The 6,000-nt window shown below is 48.3% G+C and overlaps 1 protein-coding gene across 6 annotated transcripts in view; it reads left to right on the top strand.

The window, feature by feature from the left end:
• The first annotated feature begins 1,699 nt into the window (after positions 1 to 1,699).
• The window catches only part of CSNK2A1 (casein kinase 2 alpha 1), a 57,465-nt gene continuing 53,164 nt past the window's right edge, over positions 1,700 to 6,000 (top strand). For 3 of the 6 annotated variants that reach the window (XM_081256555.1, XM_081256556.1, XM_081256557.1), the window contains exon 1: positions 1,711 to 1,851. The gene's annotated coding sequence lies outside the window, so the exon portion shown is untranslated. Of the gene's footprint in view, positions 1,852 to 4,089; positions 4,341 to 5,581; positions 5,909 to 6,000 lie in introns of those variants that run through there. The other 3 variants (XM_081256560.1, XM_081256561.1, XM_081256558.1) reach the window with 3 other exon arrangements.

Here is a 6,000-nt window from a genome sequence, read left to right as displayed (position 1 = left end):
AAAGATAGGGGAAAAGGAGCCACAAGAGCTGAAAAGACATTATCCAAAAGCTAAGTGAAGGCCTCATTTCCTGGAAGACGGCCTCACAGAAACCTTGGAATCATCTTGTCTAACCTTCTCAGTCCACAAGTGGGGAAACCAAGACCCATAATGGAGAAAGAACCAGGCTGTCGGCACCCAGAGAGCCATTTCTGTGGACTCCCAGCCCATTGGGGTCAAATGCCACAGACCTGTCTGACAGATGAGGCTCAGAAAAGGTCATGGCCACCTCCCTGAGCCCATCACTATATGTCTGCAGCTGCCACCACCCCATCCCACAGGGGAGGAGATTGTCTCTTTGGGAGCAGAGGTGCCAGTCAGCTGATGAACTGTGCAAGGAGGGCTGGGGAGGGTGGGGAGGCCCATCCTGGGTAGCAGCTATTCTGAGGCAGCTCAGGGATAAAAGCAGGTACCAAAATAATCCAACCTTCTAACACTTGTTCCAGACCTCACACCTCTGCCCTACCAGAGGTGAGGCTAACACTTGAATTCCTCTCAGTAACACACACACAAGCTTTTAGCAGGGCCTGCAGGGAACAGGGTGATCATCAGACTCAGCCCTGTCCACCGGGGGCTCACAGTCTGATGGAACAGGCAGGCTAGGGACCAGTCAGGTTGCTGAGTGATGGTGCCTAGGTCTGAGGGAACTAAAGGTAGGGAAGATCCCGAGAGGAAAGGATTAACCCGATGGACATACAGAAGTTAGCCAGTCCAGGAGGTGACAGGAACAGAAGTAACTGCCAGTGCAAAGAGAGGGAGGCTGACAAGTTCCAAGAATAGTCTGCAGTTTTAGTGGGTGGGAGCATCATGAAATTGAAATGAGAGGGGCAGAAGAGGCGGCTTGGGGGCGAAGGGAGTGTCCGAATTATGCAGGAACTTGGATATCAAGAGAAGAGCTCGGGCTATCTTTGGTGCACAAAGGCAAGACTTGGGAGGTTTTAACCAAGAGGACGTCATGATCAGTTTTGCAAGATAGAAACTGCCCTATACCTGCCCTGGAGCCGTTGCCCAGGCAAGCGGGGTGGAGGGAGGCAGATCGAAGGGAGAAAACAGTTTATTCTGGATGGGCAGCTCTGCAAAGGGCCCCTGTAAGAGGCATGAATTGGGTCTCAGTCTCTAGAGGGCTAGTACCGTCACTTCTTCGACTGCTGCGCCACACCACTCCCGGGGTCCAACTTTCGTTCACTTGTTCCGGAACTCGAAGTTTGAGCAGAAAAAAACGTGCTGCTGCAACCCCAACCCTAGACGAGGGGCCTGAGCAGCAGACTTCAACTCCCAAAACGCTTCGCTCTCCAGCTCTGAACGTCGCGCATGCTTCTTTCCAAGAAAGGCGGGCCGGCTTGCCGACTGGTAGAACTCGCCAGCCGGGTGAAGTGCGGGAAACCTAGGGACCGCCATCTTACCTTGGGTCAAACCAATTATACACTTAGTGGGAGGTTCGTGTTCTCTCTCTCGTCAGTTCGTACAGGTACTGAAATAAAATGCGCTTAGTTACTGCAAGTCTCCTTATTATGCTTTACGTTGAGAACTTGTTCCATTTTGCGCCCCAGTCCGGAACTGAACTCCGAGGAATACAATGACACATCCCAGCATGGCACCGCACGCTGCGAGATTCCGCTGGGGGAGGAGTCGGAAGCGGTCCCGCCCCGCCTCCCGGTCGGAGGGGGGTTCCGCTTCCGGCAACGGCGGCTGCAGCCTCGCTCTGGTCCCTGCGGCTGGCGGCCGAGCCGTGTGTCTCCTGCTCCGCCGCCGCCATATTGTCTGTGTGAAGAGAGGGGAGAGCGGCCGCCGCCGCTGCAGCTTCCACCACAGGTACCGTGGGAGCCGCCAGGCGAGGTCGTTGGGGGGTGCGGGTGGGCCCAGGATGGGGCAGTGGGGCGCGGCCGCCTCTAACGCTTCCAGCAGACTCCCGAGCGGCCCTTCGCCTTCCCCTGCCCCCCCCAACACACACTAGCCGAGGCTCCTGCAGCCCATCGGGGAGGCCCTGGGCCACCCCCCAGGGCGAGGAGTGAGGCTTGGGGGAAGAGGCTGATAGGAGGGTGGGAACTGGCTCTCCAGAGTCCAGCTTGTTGCGGGGGAGAGGGCTGGGCTGGGGCGGGGACTAGGGGGCAAGTTGGAGGAGGGGGTCGCCAGAGGGGGAAGCGAGCTGGAGGGGTGGGGCCGCCCGGGGGGATGCTGGGGGAGGGTGCCTAGGGGAGTGGTGCCCGCAGTGTAGGCTGGGGTGGACCCTCCCGCGGAGCAGAGCAGCTGTAGTGGGGGCCTTCTAAGGTCCCTCTAGGCGAAATTGGGCTTCCCACCTGCACACTGGGGTGCAAGGTGAAGGGGACCCGGGGCGAGGTCGCTGAGGATAAAGGGGAAGGGACCATGAAGTGGGGCAGAACGGGTGGAGTTGGAGTTAAGGGTTAGTTGGGAGCCTGGATGGAAGAGGAGAGGTATGTAGAATGAAAGGTTGGCTAAGAGTGTGCATGTTAGTTTGTGACCTTTGAAGAGTAGGACTTTTGTTTTTGTTTTTCGGTTTTTGTTTATATTTTTGCAGCGTTGGAACATTTCTAGCCTTGGCAGGTGATGGGTGGAGCTTATGTAGTTTGTTTTTGGGAAGGAAGGGTCAGGAGAAGTTGCTTCTCGGCTGTTGCTATTGTGGGAAGGAAAGAGTTCTGGAAAGGAGGTAGCAAATTAATTGAGGAAGACCTGGTTACCTTTCAGCTGCTAAATTCTATTGAGAAGTGGGTGTGAGGAGAGGAAATGAAAAGAAAGCTAGAAAGGGAAGATTTTTCTAAGAGTTGGAAGACCCCATTCCATCTAAGGAGTGGCAGTAAATATCTGGATTATCAAATATAAGTGCCACTGTTATTTAGCTGTGTGACCTAACTTCTGTAAACCTCAGTTTTCCTATCTGTAAAATGGGGGTGATAATATTTCCTAGATGGTAAGTTTACGGTGAGGAGTAAATAAGATAATTTGTGTCAAGTGCTTACCACAGTGCCTGGTAGGTAGTAAGTGCTCCATAGACCTTACCTGTCACTTTTATTAAAGGGACTAGGTGGTATATATGGGGTTCCTTCAATCTAAGTAAAGTTTATGGTCAATAATCTGACAATAGGCAAGGCTTCAGAAAATTATATTTGTAGTTGTTGAGGTGTTTTTCTTTTGTTGTAAGTCAGTTGGCTTAACTGGCTTGGTGGACCTTGAGCTGAAAGACCAGGACCAATACTAGTTCTGCCTCGTGTCGTTTTTAAAAGTTCATCAGCAGCTTTACCTGGGCAGTTGTATCCTTCTGTGACTTTGAAATACTTGCCTTTCATTTGCTATTGGGGGAGGGTGTATGACTTGAAGAAAGAATGAAAATATTTGAAGTTTGCTTAGATTGGTTTATCAGCTGATTGCAAAATTAGGTCACCCTAATTTTGACCAAGTTTGGGTAACTTTTGTTTGAAGACCAAGTTTTGGGTAACTTTTGTTGAAATGCAAAAACCAAACATGCCTAGTTATATCCTGTTATATGGAATACAGTAGAGAGGAGGCGCACACATTTAAGGGGGAGCAATAGGTTAGTTTCTACCTAATGGGTTAATTGCCTAGCTGTTTGGGGATGAAACAAGTTGCTTCTTTTTTACAGTGTATTTTTGGTTCTTTTGCTTAGCCACAGTCTTCCAGGGTGAGAGTCCTTGATTTTACCATTGTCTCTGTCTCTGAACATATAGCTTTACTTCACATACTCTTTTGGAGAAAGGAGAAGTTTTCTTTGGTAACTAAGTTTAAAACTTTACATAGGATTTGGGTTTGTAGTAGGCACAGTGACCACCCCCCCCCCCAAGATGTCTAAACTCTAATTCCCAGAATCTGTAAATATGTTACTTGGTAAAAGGGACTTTGCAGATGTAGTTAAATATCTTAAAATAGGAAGATCATCCTGGATTTAGTGGGTAGGCCCAATCTAATCATGTGAGCCCTTAAAAGCAGAGAACTTTCTCCAGCTGGGAGTCGAGAGAGATGGGGCAGAAGGGGAAATCAGAATCGAATCATGAGAGGGACTCCATTTGCTGTTGCTAGAGGGGGCCACGTGGAAAGCATGAGAAGGAATGCGGGGAGCCTCTAGTAGCAAAGACCCGGCTGACAGCCAGCAAGGAAATGGAGACCTCAGTCCTACAACCACGAGGAACTGAATTTGGCCAACAACCTGAATGAGCTTGAAAGTGGATTCTTCCCCAGTTTCCAGCAAGGATAACACCTTGATTTTGGCCTTGTGAGACCCTAAGCAGAAGACCTAGCCAAGCCCACCCAACTCCTGACCTACAGAAACTGTGAGACAATAAATTTCTATTGTTTTAAAGCCACTATGTTTGTGGTTTTGTTACGGCAGCAGTAGAACACTAGTGTAGATTTTGGTACCAAGAGTGGGGTGCTATTACCTAAAAATGTGAAAGCGGCAGTAGAAGAGGCCAGCAAATTTTTGAGGAGCATAATAGAAAAGACCTAGAACAGATCATTAGTAGAAGTAGTGAGGGCTGAGGTGGAAGTGAGGTGTGCATTGGAAACCGGAGGAAAGAGGATCTTTGTTACATAGTGGCAAATAAGCTTAGAATTGTGTCCTGTGGTCAGGTGGAAAAGAAAACTTACAAGTGATGAACTTGTATATTTAGCTGAGATTTCCAAGCGAAGTATTGAAGGTACAGCCTGGTTTATTTGTGGGGTATGAGTCTCAGTGAGCTCATGTGAAGCCCACTAGGTTCTTGAGCGTTTTATACTAGCAAAAACAGTGCCAGCTTGGATTGGAAAACACGAAGTAGTAAATTAAAGAGAGCTCTCAACCCCCCCCCAACCCCCACCCCCAGTTTTACTGGTAGGAAGCAGGCTGGTAAAAAAAAACTACTTAAATGTGAATGTGCTCCTTTTCATTAAAAAAGAAGAATGACTCAGAGGGTGGAACCAAGAGCCCAAAGAGGTGGAGTCTGAAGGCCGCAGAAGAGTTTTCCCTGGCTTTGAAATGGAATGGAGTTTGCCCACATTTTGAAACTGCTTTGGACCGATGGATCTGCTTTTTCTTTTATTTTACGTACTTTCTTTTATATTTTCCCTGTTTGAACTAGAATGTCTATAAGTTGCCTTATGCTGGTCTCACCATTGTATGTTGGGAACAGATAACTTTTTTTTTTTTCCTAGGAATTGTGCTCCAGAGGTTGCACTTAATGTATTACAACCAGAGCTTCATCCACATTTGATTTAGATGGTGAGATTTGGGAGTTTTGAATTGATGAGCTTTAGATGAGATTTTTGGACTTTGAGTTGATGCTTTAACGGAATGAGACCTTAGGATAGAATGGATATATTTGCATTTGGGAGAGATATGAGTCTTTGGAGCCCATAGGGTGGACTGTGTTAGGTAGAATGACCCCCCAAAGATGTGCCCTAACCTCTGGAATCTGAATTTGTTACTGTTTTGTGGCAAAAGGGACTTTGCAGATGTAACTGTGGTTTAAGGATCCTAAGATAGGATCCTTATCTTATCCTTATCCTGGATTTTCTGGGTAGGTGCAGTCTATGCACATGAAAGCAGAGAACTTTATCCAGCTGGAGTTAGATTTGAAGCAGGAGAGGGACTCACCCTGCCATTACTGGAGGGGACCACGTGGAAAGCACAAGAAGGAATGCTGGCAGCCCCAGCTGACAGCCAGCAAGGAAATGGGGACCTCAGCCCTACATCCGCAAGGAACCACATTCAGCCAACAATCCGAATGAGCTTGAAAGCAGATTCCCCACCCCAGAACTTCCACCAAGGAACACAGCCCTATGGACACCTTGATTTTTGGCCTTGCAGGACCATAAGTAGAGGATCCAGCCAAGCCTACCTCACTTCTAGCCTTTAGAAACTGTAAGATAATAAATTGTGTTGTTTTATGTTTGCGGTAGTTTGTTACAGCAACAATAGAAAACCAATTAGAAAATTTAAAAATTCTAAGAAAA

The sequence above is a fragment of the Mesoplodon bidens genome (assembly GCF_964165515.1).
Source record: "Mesoplodon bidens genome assembly, chromosome: 15".
Lineage (NCBI taxonomy): Eukaryota > Metazoa > Chordata > Mammalia > Artiodactyla > Ziphiidae > Mesoplodon > Mesoplodon bidens.
This window is presented reverse-complemented; position numbering and strand designations above follow the sequence as displayed.